Raw genomic sequence first — 19,217 nt, 5'->3', positions numbered from 1 at the left:
TCCAGAGTAGCTGGGACTACAGGCGCGCGCCATTACACCTGGCTAATATTTGTATATTTTTTGTAGAGATGGGGTTTCGCCATCTTGCCCAGGCTAGTCTCGAACTCCTGGGCTCAAGCTATCCACCTGCCTCAGCCTCACAAAGTGCTGGGATAACAGGGTGAGTCACCGCGGCCAGCCGAGCTCTGTTCTTATTAAGCCCACATTACAGTGATTCCTGGAGTCAGTCCAGGGTGATGACATTGATAAGGAGGTGGGGAAGGGGAGTGCTGGGGAGGGAAGGGCGGGGTTCCTTTAAATGATATGGAAGGGGGGAAGGGAAGTGCTGCGTACGGGAGGGTGTGGTCCCTGGCTAGGGCTCCACCCCGGCCCTGTGCTCACTGACCTAGGTGAGGGCAGGCATGTTTGTTTTCCTGCCCAAATGTTGCATTTCCCAAGACCACCCTGGCCTGCCACGCCCCCATCCTGTTCCCGCCCCCATCCTGTCCCTATAAATACTCTGAGACCCTAGCAAGCAGACACACAAGCCGCTGGACATCCGGAGGAGCATGTTGGCGGAAGAAGACATGACAGACGCTGACACGCGGGCAGGCCACCCACCAGAAGGATGCGGAGTTTGGCTGGGGCAGTCCAAGGAGAGCCGGTGCTGCGGAGCAGCCCGACTCCAGGGGAAAACCATCTCCCTTCTGGCTCCCCCAACTGTTGAGAGCTACTTTCACTCAAAACCCTGCAGTCATCCTCCAAGGCCATGTGTGATCTGATTCTTCTGGTACACCAAGACAGGAACCCCGGGATACAGAAAGCCCTCTGTCCTTGTGATAAGGCAGGGATCTAATTGAATTGACTAACATAAGCCGCCTGCGGATGGCTAAACTAAAACAGCACTCTGTAACATGCCCACTGGGGCTTCAGCTGTAAACATTCACCCCTAGACACTGCCATGGGGTCGGAGCCCCACAGCCCGCCCCTCTGTGTACTCCCCTGGAGGTTTGAGCAGCGGGACACTGAAGAAGCGAGCCACACCCCCATCGCACGCCCTGCCAGTGGGACAAGGGAACGTTTCCCTTATCAACATCAACCTAAATAGCCTCGCATCAAAAGTATTTGACTGTCAATAGTTAGGATTTTCCCTACCAGCAGTAGCAAGTTTTTAGCTTTATTGGAATTAGTTTCCAGCTCTGCAAAAATGTTCATCCGCTTTGTAACTCCAGGCTTTTTTGGTAGAGCAGCTGTTAGTTGACCAGTCACTTCGCCTCTGTAAGTTCACCATATAGGCTATTCATGTCTAAAGTGTTCATTTTCAAACCCTCTGAAACTCATTGGATATCTATCATAATGTCTGAAGACAAATATTTCATTAACAAATAAGAAGGTGATAGACCTGGAGTGAGAATCCACCCAATTCATGTCAATCAGAGACAAATTTGCAAGATCCTGTGATTCCTGAACCAGCTGTGGTCACTGATCACTTCTGTCCTGGAGGAACTAGAGACATTCAAGACAAATAAGGACTCATCTATTCCCCTGATTAAAGGACTTTTCACAGAGGCTCCATTGGGGCCAAATTATGTACAATGTGCTCTCTGAGATGGGGATGTGTAAATAGCTGTCAAAATGTCATCTGGGCAGAAATTTGTTTGTGAGGATAAATTTATGTTCGGGGTGAGGGGTGAATACAACAGAAATTTGTATTTTGCAGAGGGAAATGTGGGTTCCATGGTGGGTAGAAATACAATAGATTAGTAGAATACTTAGAATCTCAAAGAAATTTTTAAATCACAGAGTTGTTTTTTTTTTGAGAAAATTTTTGAAATGATTTTGAAATGATTTACTCAAAAAGTGCCCCTCAAACACCAAGTGATCCCTCTATAGATGACAGCTAAAGATCACAATCTTACTGCTATGCCCTTGTGTTTTCAGTGAAGACTTGTGTGACTATAGTGAGGTTCTAGATGTTTAATCGTCGGGGGTAAATTGGAGATTTCAGATGAGGCTGTCTCATGGAAGAGGGAGGAAGGATACTCACAAACCCTACAGCCGGAATCTGAGCATCCAGTGGAAAATGACAGTCCCTGATCCCTCAGGAAACTTTCTCTGGCCTCTGTCAGTGATGTTCTAATCCAGGAGAGCAGAACTTTCCCCCCCATAATGTTTCTCACTGCATTTCCTGAAATATATTTCATCTAAGTTCCATATGTTTATCTGAAAAGAATAGCCACTTACCAAATTGTGTTTCCAACTAGGGTAGTGGCCGCAGTTGTATTATCTTGTGCATTTGTCAAGAGAGGTCATCCGAACGCTGAGATAAAGGCTTGGGATTCTATTGTCTCATCTCTTTCTGGGAGTGATTTTCCTCTCATCTGGAAGTGCAGAGACAGAGTCTTCATGGGGAACTGAGATTACCTCCAAAAAACATTTGTGAAGTGAGCGATTCCCAGAAGGCTGTTAATGTTGATTAATGAAATTATACAAAAAGAATCATAAGATAGCTGGAGAAGAAAATTATCTGTGATGCCTGGAAAAGATACGTCCCAGTGGGAGGTAAGTACAGAATACTGAGTTCTGAGATGTGAGGAAATTTAGTTGAAGTAATGGTTCTACTAGAATTGTGGCTACCATTCAATTTTTGTTTCTTCAAATTATGATTTATTTCTCTTCCTGATAACATTGAACAATCATAAATGTGGAAGGAAAGGAATCGTTGAGGGTAGATTTAGAGAGAGTAAGCAGGTGCAAAGCCATGGTTCCTGTGTGTTTTAGCAAATACTGAGCACGCGCCCTGTTGCAGATGCATTTCTAGATGTGTGAACAAAGAAATTTATCTACCTTAATTTGAATTGAGAGAAGCAGACAATAAATAATAAAGGAAATGTTATAAGTTACATAGTGACTTATAAGGTGTTATAAGTTATGTAACCTATGTTACATATATGTAACTTATGTTATAAGTTATAAGTTGTGTTATATACAAGTATATATTATATACAATATAACATAACAAGTTAGTTATGTTATATATGTTATGTTATAACTTATGTTATAAGTTACATAGTGACTTATAAGGTGAAAAGTGCAATAGGAAAGGAAAAAGGAGGAGCAGAATCCAGTGATGAGAAGCCTGTGGAGTAGGAGGGACTCCAGTAGGGAATGGAGGGGGTAGGGTTGATCTCATAGGGAAAATGATGCTTGAGCAAATATTTAAAGGAGGTGAGGGAATAAGTGGTTTGTATTGGGGGAAATTCAGCCCCCGATATTTCACATAGGTTCTTTTCTATTTTCCCTAAGTGTCGGCCGGTCTGAGAAATAAAGGGAAAGAGTACAAAAGAGAGAAATTTTAAAGCTGGGCGTGGGTGTTTCTCATCGGGTGGGACAAGAGACTGAGAAAAGAAAGAGACACAGAGACAAAGTATAGAGAAAGAAAAGTGGGCCCAGGGGACTGGCGCTCAGCATAGGGAGGACCCGTGCCGGCACCGGTCTCTGAGTTCCCTCAGTATTTATTGATCATTATCTCTACCATCTCGGAGAGGGGGATGTGGCAGGACAATAAGATAATAGTGGGGAGAGTGTCAGCAGGAAAACGTGAACAAAAATGTCTCTGTGTCATAAACAAGGTTAGAAAAGGTGCTGTGCTTTGATGTGCACATACATAAACATCTCTGGTGCATTAAAGAGCAGTATTGCCGCCAGCATGTCTCACCTCCAGCCTTAAGATGGTTTTCTCCTATCTCAGTAGATGGAACATGCAATCAGGTTTTACACTGAGACATTCCATTGCCCAGGGATGAGCAGGAGACAAATGCCTTCCTCTTACCTCAACTGCAAAGAGGCCTTCCTCTTTTACTAATCCTCCTCAGCACAGACCCTTTACGGGTGTCGGACTGGGGGATGGTCAGGTCTTTCCCTTCCCACAAGGCCATATCTCAGACTATCGCATGGGGAGAAACCTTGGACAATACCTGGGCTTTCCTAGGCAGAGGTCCCTGTGGTCTTCTGCAGTGTATTGTGCCCCTGGGTACTTGAGATTAGAGAGTGGTGATGACTTTTAACAAGCATACTGCCTTCAGGCACTTGTTTAACAAAGCACATCCTGCATAGCCCTGAATCCTTTAAACCTTGAGTCAACACAGCAGGTGTCTCTGCAAGCACAGGGTTGGGGCTAGGGTTACAGATTAACAGCATCTCAAGGCAGAAGGATTTTTCTTAGTACAAAACAAAATGGAGTCTCTTATGTCTACTTCTTTCTACAGAGACACAGTAACAGTCTGATCTCTCTTTCTTTTTCCCACAATTTGGAGACACAGGAAGATGTTCCATGAAGAAGTGGTCAGAACAATGCCCTTTTGGCAGGAGGATGCCCACATTCATTGACTAGTTAATGTAAGAGCATAAAACCTAGCATTCCTTCCCAACTTGGGACCACACTGAAGGTCTTTTACAGATCCAGAGCTTCCTATGGGATTGGCTGAGGCCTTTGTTGTGAATGCATAACATGTCTACTCTCTCTGCCCAATCCTGTTTACTTCCTCCACCTTCCCCACATACTGAGGCCAAGAGCCATTCCAAGTAATTGTCCTGTGTGATAATCTCCATCTCAATGTCTGCTTGCCTGCAAACCCAACCTGTGATAGAGTTAAATTAATTTGATGTTATCAAATATTCAGTTGAATTGTTAAAGCAAGCAATCTATATATGCTAGTAAAGAAAGTATCAATATAGGAAGAGGCTATCAGAAATAGAGATAACAGAACATCTTTTGTACTGCAGATTCAGAGGAAGATCAAGAAGCTATATTTTGAAGCATTGATCTAACAGCTTGGGTGACAGAACGAGACCCTATCTCAAGAAAAAAATATAATAAAAGGGTCAATTTAGACTAGGAGAATTCTGAGATCTCCTGGGCTTTTTCAGATGGTGGACTGAGGGTTGCAATTGGAGTCGGGTGGCCCATGTAACTGCATATTTCCATATGCAACTTCTATTTGGTGGAAATCAGAAGAGTTTAAAAAGCTAATAGGGGAATACAAGGACACAAGGGGTTTATCCATGAAAACATTTTAGATCTGTAAAGCCACTTTCTAAAACCACTAGCCTGGCATTGGTGCCGTTCACAGTTTCCAAGTGGAAGTGGACAAGCATTTTAAAGGTATAGGGAAGGACTTTTCTCCAGCTCATATGGTGATAGCAAATTATGTGTAAGCATGACAACTAGAAATCATATTTTGTCCCAAACCAACATATAACATGTTCTGTCAGTGCAGGTGTGCCCTGAAGAGAAGATACAACAATAGGATTAAACTTACAAGGGAATTGTTGGGGCAAAGCACCTTTAAAGGATAAAGGGAAGCTAGAAGTGCAGAGAGAGAGCTTTCAGAACCCTGGCTGGGTGCGGTGGCTCATGCCTGTAATCCCAGCATTTTGGGAGGCTGAGACAGGCAGATCACCTGAGGTCAGGAGTTCAAGACCAGCCTGGCCAACATGGTGAAACCCCATCCCTACTAAAAATACAAAATTAGCCAGGCATGGTGGCACATGCCTGTAATCCGAGCTATTTGGGAGGCTGAGGCAGGAGAATTGCTTGAACCCGGGAGGTGGAGGTTGCAGTGAGCCGAGATCACACCACTGCACTCCAGCCTGGACAACAAGAGTGAAACTCTGTCTCAAAAAAAATAAAAGAACTCAGTACCTGTGGGATTCCTGTTGTGTTATTTTATATATCTATATATCTATATCTATATATAGATATTGACCTGATATATATATATCTATCTCTCTCTCTCTCTATATATATATATATTGACCTAATCAGTTCTTCCTGCCCACTGCACAGAATCAATCCACTGAGACCATGGCTTTGCAGTAAAGAAAAAGTTTGATGAGAGGCTGGCCATGCCACGAGGGAGATGGAGTTATTACTCATCAATCTCCCTGAAATTTGGAGGCTGGGGTTTTTCAAAGATATTTTGGTGGGCAGGGGACTAGGGAATGGGTGCTGCCGATTGGTTGGGGAATGCAATTGTAGGGATGAGGAAAATGGTCCTTGTGCACTGAGTCTGCTTCTGGGTGGGGGCAACAGGACTGCTTGAGTCACAGGTTGGGTGGGGCCATCTGATTGTCAGAAATGCAAAAGCCTGAAAAGATATCTCAAAAGACCTGTCTTAGATTCCACAATAGTGATGTTAATTACCATTAACATAGTAATTAACATAGGAGGAGCTGGGGAAGTTGCAGATCTTGGGACCTCTGGAATAATGGCTGGTAATTGTTTAACTACACTTACATTTTAGTAGAATTCAGGCCCCTCTGATTTTCCTAACGTGGTAGCCTTTCATTAGTTTTACAAGGGTGGTTTAGTTTTTGGGAAGAGCTATTGTCTCCCAAAGTTAGTCTGACTTATGCCCAGGAATGACCAAGGGCAGTTTGGAGGTTAAAGGCAGGATGGAGTTGGTCAGAATTTTCTCTTACAATTTTTGCAAAGGCAGTTTTATATATATTGGTTTTCATCCACGGCTCCTGGCTCATAACTCTCGTAGCTCTTGTTACAGTCTTTTGTTACAATGTTGGGTGTGTTGGGCCCCAAGGGCAGGCCTCAGGAAACAGAATCCCTCTCCTGCCCTCATTTCACCTGCCTCAGGGCATGACTGTAATCTTCCTGTGAAAAGTAAAGTAGAGGTTTCTCTTCAAAGACTTTCTTCCCTATGTAATTAGGAATAAATAGTAACTTCTCTTAGAAGCAAAATTTATTCAAAGACCTGTGCTAACATTCTTAAATATCTGCTAACCATAATAAAGAAATCAATGTACTTTATGTTCTTAGCTTCCACAATTTAGCCTAAATATTTGCCCTGGCATGCTTATGCTGGTCCAAGCAAGCATTAGGTCATAGCCTGTTCCTCTTCCTTATTTGAAGGTGTTTTTACCTTTCTCAGCATTCCACAAGTTACTTCCTCCTTCCTTTGTTCTCATCTGCCTTTGCCTCTTTTAAAAACTTCTAAGTTGCTAGCCAGTCAGGACAAATACAGAATGTGAAGTCCCATTCCAGCCAATGGAAACTGGACACAGCAGTAGGGTGGACACATCAGGTTATAAATGACCCTGTCTCTTTGTTTGGTGTACTCTCATGGCAAAACTTCTGGTGAGTATACCCTTTCTGCAGAAAGCATAAAAATGACCTTGCTGAGAAAATTAAATTTATGTTCAAGTGCTATTTCCTTATGGCACCAGGAAACAAGCATTTCAAACATTCCCCTGCCTTTCTGATTGTGGGTCTGAAGACCCTCCCTTGAGAAGTTCCTGCCTCATACGCTGGGGGAAGGAATGCTTCAATAAGAACCCAAGAGGATTGGCTTTGGAGAGCTTTCAGATAGCTGAACACATGGGGGTTCCTGGAGGATGGTGTGCATGGGGAGGGCATGGAAGCTCTGTGCTCCTTCCCCCGTACTGCCTCTTCATCTGTGTCCTTTGTAATGCCATTTATAATAAAGTATAATAGTAAATGTAAATAAGTGCTTCCCTGAGTTCTGTGAGCTGCTCCAGCAAATTAATCAAACCCAAAGAGGGGGCTGTGGGAACTGTAACTTGAAGTCTGTTGGTCAGAAATTTTGGAAGACCGGACTTGTGATTGGTGTCTAAGGGTATGGAGGGGGCAGTCTTGGGAACTGAGCCCACCACCTGTGGGATATGGAGCTATCTGCAGGTAGGTAGTGTTGGAATTGAATTGGAAGACACCCAACTGGTGTCCACTTCCTGGTGTGTGGGGAAAGCCCCCACATTTCGTCACAGAAGGCTTATTCTGTGTTGATGATTGTGGTGGTGGTGTGAGTGCAGAGGAAAAACATGGTTGGAGAGAGTTTTTCCTCCACCTGTGAAAGCAGTGAAAGAAGGAAGGACTAGATAGCAAATGAGTCACATCTCCGCACACTTCTGATAAGTTTTTGACCAGGCCAGTGGGGAGTCCTGGAGCCACACAAACCCTGTAGAGGATTATCCCATTGGGCAGGAAAGGCCAGATTCTTGTACCTTTGTTGTATATGGTCATTAGATGGAAGGAGCCTAGGGGAAGGGAGGCCTGGAATAAACACTGTGGTGGATCTAAAGCACAGCTCCTGGAAGCTGTCCATCAGCTGTGCCTGTGCCCCAACAGGTCTCATGAAGGGAGTTCCAAGGGAGCACTTCCATGGCCACCACAGTCTACCCCTGGTGCTGCACAGAGCCACTTTCCTGGGCACGTTCATGGAGCAGCTCTTCCAAAGTCCCCAGGGGGAGCAGCCATGACTGCTAGCTAGTTCAAAAGGATCCTGCTGTGTCCCAGTCAACAGTGGCCTCTTTTGGAATTAGGACCACTAACCCAGCAGATCCTAAAGGTATGGGTACTCCAAGCAAATGTCTCATTTCTAGCATCTGGGCTTCTATGACATGATATTAGAAGTAGTCTATTTGTAGTTTGCTTCAGAAAGTGAAAATATTTCTCAATATTTTAGAGGAAGTTTCTGATCATGGCAGGGTGTCGGTAAATATTCTTCTCCTTACCTCCAAGGACAGTCCTTTTGGTGAGTCCTGCTAAAATGGCAGGGCACATGGCCAGTCCTTGAAGTAGTCTTTGGGAACAACCAGTGGAGCTCTCATAGCACCTTTCAGCTGCAAAGATACAAACTTGGAGTCAGCCTGTTCTGTTTCCTGAAGACCCTCGCAGGCACCCGTGCTCACTAGGCTTCTTAGAGACTGCTCTGGCCAGCTCTTCCCCACACAACTAGTCAGGCTGGAGGTTCTGCTGCTTTCTATGAAGGTCAGCCACTTGTTCTTTCCCCTCTGGAACGTGTTAGCACTACCTTCACAATGCTCTCTTTCCCTGTTCTGAAGAACACACTTCAAAGGGTCCCCAGAGAGCATGGTGGGATATGTCTCCATATCTAAGGACAGGATCCGGGTCCCCAGAATCACCCCAAGAGGTGCTGAAGTAGCCCAGAACACAGTGTGGAGTGGCACTTCCCCTGCACGCCTCTGCAGAGTGGCCAGTTCTCTACAGGGATGCCATTTCCTTTTTTTCTCCATCCCTTTCCTCTTCTCAAAATAACACATTTCTCCTCCCTCCCTCCCTCTCTCTTTTTCTTTCTTTCCCTTCCTTCCTTCTTTCCTTCCTTCCTTCTTTCCTTCCTTCCTTCCTTTCCCTTCCTTCCTTCCTTCTTTTCTTTTTTCTTTTCTTCTCTTTTCTTTCATCCTGCTCTATTGCCCAGGCTGCAGTGCAGTGGTGTGATCTCAGCTAACTGCAACCTCAGCCTCCCAGGTTCAAGTGATTCTCCTGCCTCAGCCTCCTGTGTAGCTGGGACTGCAGGTGCCCGTCACCACATGTGGCTATTTTTTTTTATTTTTAGTAGATATGGGGTTTTGCCATGTTGGCCAGGCTGGTCTTGAGCTCCTGACCTCAAGTGATCCGCCCACCTCAGCCTTCCAAAGTGCTGGGATTACAGGCGTGAGCCACCACACTCAGCTTCATCTTTGTGTCTTGGCCTTCTGTCTTTTCATTTTTCTGTCTACATTATCTGTGATTTCAGTTTTGTTTTTATTTTTAGAAGTTGATCAGTAGATATGAATAAGGAGAGGGAGTGTTTGCAATTGACGTATACTTTCTGAAATGTAGGATGAATGTATTTTCCCAAACTGAGTGTTGATATACATATAGGAAAAATCTCACAAAACAGGATGCAAATGAAATCAAATGATGGATCGAAAAACAGTACCACAGAGGCCATGCAGGATTTCCATGTCCTTAAATGATGCTCAACTTATTGATAAATCTTTTATTTTAATTTTATTATTATTGTTATCATCATCATTATTTTTTTTTTGAGATAGAGTTTCGCTCTTGTTGCCCAGGCTGGAGTCCAGTGGTGGGATTACAGTTCACACTCAAACTCCTGGGCTCGAATGATCCTCCCACCTCTGCCTTCCAATTAGCTGGGACTATAGGCGTGTGCCACCATGCCCGGCTAGACTTTTAATATTTTTATACTTATAAGATTGTTTATTTATTTAGAGATGGGGTCTCACTCTGTTGCCTAGGCTGGAGTGCAGTAGTGCGATCACAGCTCACTGCAGCCTCTATCTCTTGGGCTCAAGCGATCCTCCCGCCTCAGCCTCCTGAGTAGCTAATACCACAGGTATGTACCACCACACCTGGCTAATTTTTAAATTTTTTTTGTAGAGACAGGGTCTCACTGTATTGCCCAGGCTGGTTTCGAACTCCTGGGGCTCAAGCAGTCTGCCTACCTCAGCCTCCCAAAGTGCTGGGATTACAGGCATGAATGCCTGGCCTTATAAGATTATTTAAACAATCAATCTAAATTTTATATTTTCTTTAATAATAAAACATTGCTTTATTATTAAATGTTTAAAAATATTAACTATAAAATGCTTAATGTTTTTTCTACTTTAAAAATGTTATGCAACCCCTTGTTCTGTCAAGGCTAATTCATTATTCTTCAAGGTTGTTGTGACCTTCCTGCTCCTACCTGACTATCGTGTGCAATCCAGGGAGCAGATTCATTCTTCCTATTCTTGGTTTCTTTCATCCATATCTGAAACTCTTTAGTGTACTCAAATTCTTAGTATATCTTTTGTTTGTTACTGACACAGAAAGGGAAGAATACACATTTCTATGTAAAAAATGGTCATATAAAAAAACCGAGGATATATATACACATAGGATATATGTCGTGTGTGTGTGTGTGTGTGTGTGTGTGTGTATGTTTTTCTCCTAGATGAAATGGACAAGTCTTGGAAACACACAAGCTACCAAAACTCAAGAAGAAATAGAAGATCTGAATAAACTTTAAGAGACTGAGTCAGTTTTCAGAAACCCCACACAAAGAAAAGCCCGGACTGGATGGCTTCTCTGATGAACTCTAAGCACAGCAACATGAACCTAGTGGGAGCAGCAGATGGAAAGGAAATAGAAACAGGCCAGAGGTAACATTCCATCACTATTGCCAAATCTGAGCCATCACTGTCCCTCACCCTGACCACAGCCTTAGCCTCTTGGTGTTCTCCTAGCTTCCATGCTCCTGCCCAGCTACAGAACAATGCTGTCAGAATGGCTGTTATTAAAAAGTCAACAGATCCTAGCGGGGTTGCAGAGAAACAGGAATATTTTACACGGTTTGTGGGCATGTAAATTAGTTCAACCATTGTGGAAGATGGTGTGGCGATTCTTCAAAGATCTAGAACCAGAAATACCATTTGTCCCAGCAATTATATATGCAAAAGAATATAAATCATCCTGTTACAAAGATACACACACGTGTATGTTCACTGAAGCACTATTCACATTAGCAAAGACATGGAATCAACCCAAATGCCCATCAGTGGTAGACTGGATAAAGAAAATGTGGTACATATATACCATGGAATACTATGCAGCCATAAAAAGGAATGAGAACATGTCCTTTCCAGGGACATGGATGGAGCTGGAAGCCATTATCCCCAGCAAACTAACTCAGGAACACCACATGTTCTCACTTATAAGTGGGAGCTGAACAATGAGAACACATGGATACATGGAGGGGAACAACACACACTGGGGCTTGTTGGGAAGTGGGGTAGGGGGAGGGAGAGCATTAGGAAACATAGGTAATGCATGATGGGCTTAATATCTAGTTGGTGGGTTGACAGGTGCAGCAAACCACCATGGCACATGTTTACCTATGTAACAAACCTGTACATGTACATGGAACTTAGAATAAAAATTAAAATAAAATAAAAAAAAAACCTAAGTCGGCCAGGCCATCCTCCAATCATTCCCATCTCTAAGTTAAAGGCCCCTTTCTGATGACTTCTAACAAGGCCTTCATAGACTGTGCCCTGTCCTCTGCGCTCTCCTCTTGCTCTCATGCTTGACTCCATTCTATCTCCATTGTCTTTAATATCTACTCCCTGGGACCCCGGGCAGCCTTCCTCTGGACCTTTGCAGTGGCTATTCCCACTCTCTGGGTTGTTCTTCCCTCAGATATCTGCATGGTTCCCTCAACTGCCTGCTTCTTGATTTTGCTGAAATTTCACCTTCCTAGCGGGGCCCATCCTGTCCATCCTGTGTAAACACAGAAACCCATGATTCTCCCTACTGCCAAATTTAGTTTCCCACAAACTGCTTTATCCTCTATAGCACTCGTTAACTAGCTAATCTACAAAATAATGCACATATTTTTTATGTGTGTTGTTCATGTTCTCCCCCCGTCCCCCATTAAGATAGAGGCACCAATAAGGCAGGAATTTACCTTTTTTGCAATTGATGCTACTTGAAATTGTCCCGAGTACATCCTTGATACTCAATAAGTATGTTAAATTGATAAATGAACGAATGGCCTTCTGAGTAGTACCTGGACTCCACAACTAAAAACCGAACTCACTATATGTTTGTCCAAATGAGTCATGTCCATTTGTCCAAGCCAGATGGCTAGAATAGCCCTGGCCTTCCTGTCACCTACTCCACTTTCTCTTCTGTTGCCTCCTCGCCATCCCCACTGTCAGGTCCTCACCTTTGCTTTAGTCACAGCTTTAACCATTGTCTCACTTTGCTTTAGTCACAGCAAGGAGTCCCTTAGCCCCCCACCCCTGGAGTGACACCCATCTAATCTCCCTTTCAGGTAGCCATAGTGTATTTCTCAAGCATACATAGAATTGTGCCACTTTTTTTTTGTTCCCAATCCTTTGGTGACTCCCTATATGCTCAGGATAATGAATAAATGTCCCATCATTGTATATATATTTGTCAAAATGTGTCCTTGCCAAATGCCGCAGCCACATCTCCCACTTTGGTTTCAGTTTCTATGCATACCTGACTATCTTCCTGGTGTCCCACTGGCTCTCTTTCTTCCCTGCCTCTTCACATGCTATTTTCTTGACCTTGGAAATAGCCCTTCTCCACCTAGTTGGCTGTTCTTCCTTCTTTAAGGCACAATTCATGTTTTATCTCCCCCAGACTTAGTTTTATGTCCTCCTTCCTTTCCTGCTCCCTATCCCTATCACCATTCCTTCCAGTTGCAATTTCTGATTATTTATTTATCTCCCACACTGCATTGTAAATTCTGCCGGGCTGAAAGATGTCTTCTTCTTTTTTTTTTTATTTTATTTGAGATGGGGTTTGACTCTGTCACCCAAATTGGAGTGCATTGGTGCAATCACAGCTCACTGCAGCCTTGACCTTCTGGTCTCAAGTGATCCTGCTGCTCTAGCCTCTCAAGTGTCAGGGACTACAGGTGCATGCCACCAAGCCCAGTTTTTTTTTTAATTTTGTAGAGATGGGGTCTTACTATGTTTCCCAGGCTAGTCTCCAGCTCCTGGCATCAAGTGATCCTCCTGCCTCAGCCTCCCAAAGTGCTGGGGTTATAGGTATGAGTCACTGTGCCCAGCTAAGAGATGTCTTTCAACTCAATATGAGTAAGGCCTGAGAAAGACTCTCATGTAGAATCATAACTGTTTTATAAACTAATATGTAAGGAGCTGAGGAAATGCTTGCATGAGTTCACTAGCTTCTGATGGTTCTCCTGGCCTATGAAAATATGTTACTTCAGCACATAAGTCTAGCAGAGATGAGAACTGCTCTACCATCAGCCAGATCTGAATGAAATTGTAGCACTTGTGGGGTAATATTTTAGGGGTTTAGAGTACAGCCAGACTAGTTGGTTTTCCAAATAGGTCTCATCCGGGCATTTCCTTAATTTTTTTTTTTTTTTTTTTTTTTTTTTTTTTTTTTGAGTTGGGAGTCTTGCTTTGTCACCAGGCTGGAGTGCAGTGACATGATCTCGGCTCACTGCAACCTCCGCCTCCTGGATTCAAGAGATTCTTCTGCCTCAGCCTCCCAAGTAGCTAGGACTACAGGCATGTGCCACCATGCCAGGCTAATTTTTGTATTTTTAGTAGAGACAGGGTTTCACCATGTTGGCCAGTATGGTCTCAATCTCCTGACCTCATGATCTGACCACCTCAGCCTCCCAAAGTGCTGGGATTGCAGGCATGAGCCACCATGCCCAGCCAAATAACTTTATTTTTTTTTTAAAGCAGTATGCTAACAGCTTCTAAAAACAGGATATTTGTGCATATCTGTCATATATATGTGTATATACATATTCTCCTAGATGAAATGAAAAAATATGCTCACCTAGGCTTAACATTTTCAGTAATTACAGAGTAGGTACGAGCTTTTAGTTCCTTTGTTTCTACAGGCCCAAGAGCCTGGATACCAAATCCACTCTCTCTGGTTGAAGTATGAATGTTTGGGATGATTGACCTAGGTCAAAGTGAAAGAGACACTTCAGATGTTTAAGCATTTTTAGTTTTTTTGAGACAGAGTCTCGTTCTGTCACCCAGTCTGGAGTGCAGTGGTGCAATCTCGGCTCACTGCAACCTCCACCTCTTGGGTTCAAGTGATTCTCCTACCTCAGCCTCCTGAATAGCTGGGACTACAGGCATGCACCACCTCTCCTGGCTAATTTTTTAATTTTTAGCAGAGATGGGGTTTTACCATGTTGGCCGGGCTGGTCTTGAACTCCTGACCTCAGGTGATCCACCCACCTTGGCCTCCGAAAGTGCTGGGATTACAGGTTTGAGCCACTACCCGCCGGCCAGTTAAGCATTTTGAAAGGATAAAATTGTCAAATGTCATCTAACACATGTCCAGGATATCTGGCCTACATTGAGGTCAGATGGTTGGGGGAGAAGCACAGAGGGAGGAGGAAAGGACAAGTCATCCCATCTTTTATATAATCTAGGAAAGAAAGGTGAGGGCCCACCAAGGCAAATGGGTGATGGGAAATGAGACAGCTGCAGGTAGCACTGAGCATCCTTCTAGTTTCATGACAGGAAAATTGGGCCGGGGGTTAGGTCTGGCAGGCTGACAGTCAAAGCCAGGGATGCATGGTGATGATACCTAAATAGTTTTCTCTACTCCTCACAGTGGAACTGCTTGATACCACTGTGTTGACTTCTGACTGGTCTCATCTGCCTCACAATGTGTGGGCTTCCACCTTGTTTAGCAGGACAGAGAGCAGGTTTGGTTTGTTTGACATCTCTAGGTGGGACTGAGCCTCTGTCCCAAAGTGTAAGGTCTATTCATGACTGATAGTGGCCTCTCTTTGCTTCTAGAGGAAGCTTTTGCTCCATAGTTGATGAGATCCTCATTCTTTCACCAAATAAAATAAATTGATTGGTCACCCCAAATCTCTTGTCTCCAGTGAGCCCTGAGCATGCAAAAAAAGTGCCCCCAAAGCAAGACTGTTGCTTGCCATGTCCACATCAGAAAGGAAATTGCTCTGACCAAAGCTAGGAACACAAATGCTTCCAAGCACATGTATTTTCTCGATGGTTCTGAAAGGGGGCTGAGCACAGTGGCTCACGTCTGTAATCCCAGCACTTTGGGAGGCTGAGGTGAGGTCGGGAGTTCAAGACCAGCCTGGCCAACATGGTGAAACCTTGTTTGTACTAAAAATACAAAAATTAGCCAGGTATGGTGGTGGGCGCCTGTAATACCAGCTACTCAGGAAGCTGAGGCAGGGAGAATTGCTTGAACCTGGGAGGTGGAGGTTGCAGTGAGCCAAGATCATGCCACTGCACTCCAGCCTGGGAAACAGAGCAAGACTCCATCTCAAAAAAAAAAAAAAAGTCAAAGGTGCTACTCTGAATGGATGGACTCTGGGTGTTCTGACTGAAGGCAAGATTAGGAGTGGCTCCCTAATATTATATGCTGTTATACCCTCTGATTACAACAAATATGGTCTGGTCAGGACTATCTCAATCATTGTAGAAAGAGACATATATACAAACACAGGTATGGTGTGGTCTCCACCCATTATAGCCCTGTGCTTTGTCCAGGTGAGCCCTTACTGCTCTGATTGGGAGACAGGAATACAGGGACTTTTAAACACACATTTGCACCTGCAACAGATGTGCTACACCCAGTTGAACCCCAGGTACTCTGACTGAGGTCATAAGCTTTGTACTGAAGTCATCTGTCTCCAACCAGAGGTATGGCACTATCCTCTCTGATAGCAATTCAAGAGCACAGTGCTGGCATCTGGTGAAGGCCTTCTTGCTGTGTCATTACATGGTGGAACACATCACATGGCAAGAGCAAGATCCTGTCAGTTCAGGTGTCTCTTCCTCTTACCAGTCCCATCATAGGGGTCCACCCTGATGACTTTATCTAATCCTCGTTACCTCCCAAAGGCCCCCACCTTCAAACATATTTACATATGAATTTGGGGATTGAGTTTTTAATACACAAAATTTGGTTGACACATTCAAACCATAGCAGATGCCAAAGGTGGACACGGGGGAGTCAAATTCCCAAAAGCTGGCTGACTGGTGCTGTCATTGGGTTCCAGGGCTGCAGTAGAGGTTAAGTAGGAAGGATTTTTGGGGGCTGCCAGGTTCTTCAAAGGGAAACAGCTGTTAACATTGCAGGGAGAGACAGGAAGATAACAGACAGGGAAATGGGCATGGTATCCATGTTGATTTCCTCAGAGTCAAAGGCAGGCTTGGATGCCAAGTCTGAAGAGGGTCTGCTTACTATAGTGGAGGTGACTGCAGAAGCAGTGGTAGGTGGGCCAGAAAAGACAGGGCATTGAAGAGAGTGGTTTCCTGTTGAGGCCTGTCAGGAACCCTAGATTTCAGCTGACAGATGTTTCCTGGGTCAAAAGGCAATGTTGGAAATTCAGGTAGGGCTGTTGACCATAAAAGCAGGTGGGCTGGTGGAGACTGCATTCTTTACAAGGGATATCTGCTCCATACTGGGATGGAACTGGTCAAATGGGAGGATACTCATCCTGGATCCTAGGGGAGACCAGGAGATGAAAACCTGTGAAAAGGGATTGGTATCCATGTAGTTTATACCAAAGTACAAAGTAGGCTTGAGGTTGAGTCTGCAGATTACTGGCTGTGATAGTGAAAATGCCTGAGGCACCAGTGATGGGCCGGTCTGTGAAGATGGGCATACAGGTGGAAGAGTCTGTAAGAAAAAGGGAGAAAAATCCACAATGACTCAATTCTGATTAGATGACTAGATAGATTCTGATTAGATTGCTAGACTGATAGATGACTCAATTCTGCAGGAGGTAGACTTGAAGCAAAGGCCAAGGGGTTAGGAGATGTGATGAGGTTAAAAGTAGAGATCTAGGCCAGGCGTGGTTGCTCACACCTGTAATCTCAGCACTTTGGGAGGCCGAGGCAGGCAGATCACGAGGTCAGGAGATAGAGACCATCCTGGCCAACATGGTGAAGGCTTATCTCTACTAAAAATACAAAAAATTAGCTGGGCATGGTGGCACATGCCTGTAGTCCCAGCTGCTCTGGAGGCTGAGGCAGGAGAATCACTTGAACCTGGGAGGGAGAGGTTGCAGTGAGCCAAGTTCACACCACTGCACTCCAGCCTGGTGACAGTGCGAGACTCCGTCTTAAAAAAAAAAAAAAAAAAAAAAGTAGAGATCTGGGCTGGGTATGGTGGCTCACATTTGTAATCCCAGCACTTTTGAGAGGCTGATGCAGAAGGATCACTTGAAAGCAGGAGTTCCAGACCAGCCTGGGCAACATAGCAAGACTCCATCTCTAGAAGAAAAAAATGCCTGTAGTCCTAGCTGCTCTGGAGGCCGAGGTGGGAGGATTGCTTGAGCCCAGGAGTTTTAGGCTGCAGTGAGCCATGATTGCACCACTACATTCCAACCTGGGTGACAGAGCAGGACCCTGCCCCACCACCCCCCAAAAAAATCTGCAGATGAGGGACTGAAATAGAAATGGCTTTTATTCCCATAAAGGGGAACTTCCAAAATGATATTGAACCTAAGGGGAGAAACAAAAAGAACAGGAAAAAAAAAAAAAAAAAAGGAGAGTTAGGATATGGGCATTTCATTTAATGATCTGTATATGGGGTGAGGACTGGTACAGGGGCAGAAGGGACTGGGGGCCTGGAAGACAGGACAGCCAAGTCAGTGGCTGATAAACATGGTAGTATCAGCAAACTACAAGGTGAAAATGGCCAAGGGTGGGGTGCCTGCCATCCCTGAAACAAGCAGGAAGAAAGAAGGGGCAGGCTGAGAGGCACTGCACTGCTATCTGAAGGGGCCTTGGCTTTATCATCTAAGAACATGTGGTTAGACTGGGGCTCTGCTTTCTTCTTCAAGCCTCGATCTTCTCCAATGACTATACAAAAAAGCTTAGGAGAGTTTGGGGAGCTCACCTTGACCTCAAAAAATAGCGGCAGTGGCAGCAGCAGGTGCGTTGGAACTTTGTTTACAGAGTCTACAACTGGCAGAGGTGGGTTGAGAGTTCCTGTTTGAAACCCTTCCTCCCGGCATCGTCTCTGTCTTCAGAGAGAAATGGACCTCCAGAGAGGTAGGAATCCCCTAGCAGCACTGCCTGAGCTGGTGATGGCATGGCCTTTGATGAATGAGCTCATACAATACCTCTTCACTTTCTCATCTAAGGCGTCTTCTGGGGGTTGGAGTGGAGGTTTCCCTTCAATGGCCCGGGTAGGATTTCTTTGTCTTGGGGGTAGATTTGATGACTCACTCCCACTGCGACTGGTGGGGGTAAGGGAGCTTCTCTGATCGCGCTGGGGTCACTATTTATACTCATCCTCCACCTTCACTATCCCTGGCTGCTGTCTCCTAGGGTCCTCATCTCAGTCTTCCTGGGCAGCGATCTAGGCAGTATGGATGGGACCGACCTCACAGAGGAGACTGCCTACTCAGACAGCAATGGAGGAGAGTCGATTTGCGGCCTGGATGACAGATCGTAACTGTCTTGAGTGGCTGGACATCTTAGAGTGAACAGCAGACAGCACCGGCTTCATGTGAGAGTCCTGCCTGGACATTGAGGATGGATCCGAGAGAGAAGTGCAGAGCCTGACGGATCAGACACCACCACCCCTTAGCGGCGCCGAAACCGCTAAGGATCGCGGGAAGCACTTGTCTAGCTAGGCCAAGGAGAGAGGCGCGGGGAGAGCGAGGTGATCCAGACCAGACAGGGAACCCTGTGGGGCGTGGCGGGGCCGGGGGTGAAGCTTGCAGAGGTAGTTGCCCGTGAAGAGCAGCTTGTGCGCTGTTGGATCCTTGGAGTGGAGTGGGAACTCCGAGGCGAAGCGCAGCCTGTTCAGCCCGATGCCGGTGAGCGGCCGTTGGAACGCGTGGCAGAGAAAGCTTGCGCGAGCTCAGGGCGCCAAGAAATACAACAAAGGG

At 45.1% G+C, this 19,217-nt stretch overlaps 1 long non-coding RNA gene across 1 annotated transcript; it reads left to right on the top strand.

Moving 5' to 3' along the window:
• The first annotated feature begins 319 nt into the window (after positions 1 to 319).
• Positions 320 to 18,721, top strand: LOC129460959 (uncharacterized). The gene is made up of 3 exons (XR_008650336.2): positions 320 to 2,541; positions 10,755 to 10,962; positions 18,652 to 18,721. It is a non-coding gene; the product is annotated as an uncharacterized lncRNA (long non-coding RNA).
• The last annotated feature ends 496 nt before the right edge of the window (positions 18,722 to 19,217 follow it).

This window comes from Symphalangus syndactylus, chromosome 13, assembly GCF_028878055.3.
Source record: "Symphalangus syndactylus isolate Jambi chromosome 13, NHGRI_mSymSyn1-v2.1_pri, whole genome shotgun sequence".
NCBI lineage: Eukaryota > Metazoa > Chordata > Mammalia > Primates > Hylobatidae > Symphalangus > Symphalangus syndactylus.
The sequence above is the reverse complement of the archived record's forward strand: the minus strand, read 5'-3'. Positions and strand labels throughout refer to the sequence as shown.